The following is a 426-nucleotide window of genomic DNA, read 5'->3' as shown; positions in this document are numbered from 1 at the left end:
ACCCTTAGAGGTGTTACCTTGTACATCAGACGTCAGAACGTCACTCAGTGTCATTTAGGCTAAGAGAAAAAAACCATGGTAACACACACACCCCAACTCTTTGTCTGCTTCACCCTTACAGACTGAAATGATCAGAAAGCATAAAATACAACACTGAATCTAATATTCAATTAATCAGTTACAAAATTTCTTCAGTATACGTAGCGTACGTTCAGGCGTCAGCATAAAACCTTGAGCCAAATCAAAATAAACATGGGAGTTCTGCTCTGAGCAGACACTGCAAAAACACTGACAACTAGACCTATATTACATCCTAATGCTGCACCTCCAATTAACTTTTCACTATTTATACCTTAACCCCTCAGAACAAACATCCTAAAAGAAAAACCTCTGCTTTTGTGATAATTAATTGGTAGGAAGTGGCTC

This window comes from Austrofundulus limnaeus, unplaced genomic scaffold (genome assembly GCF_001266775.1).
Source record: "Austrofundulus limnaeus strain Quisiro unplaced genomic scaffold, Austrofundulus_limnaeus-1.0 Scaffold559, whole genome shotgun sequence".
Lineage (NCBI taxonomy): Eukaryota > Metazoa > Chordata > Actinopteri > Cyprinodontiformes > Rivulidae > Austrofundulus > Austrofundulus limnaeus.
Note: the sequence above shows the minus strand (reverse complement) of the source record.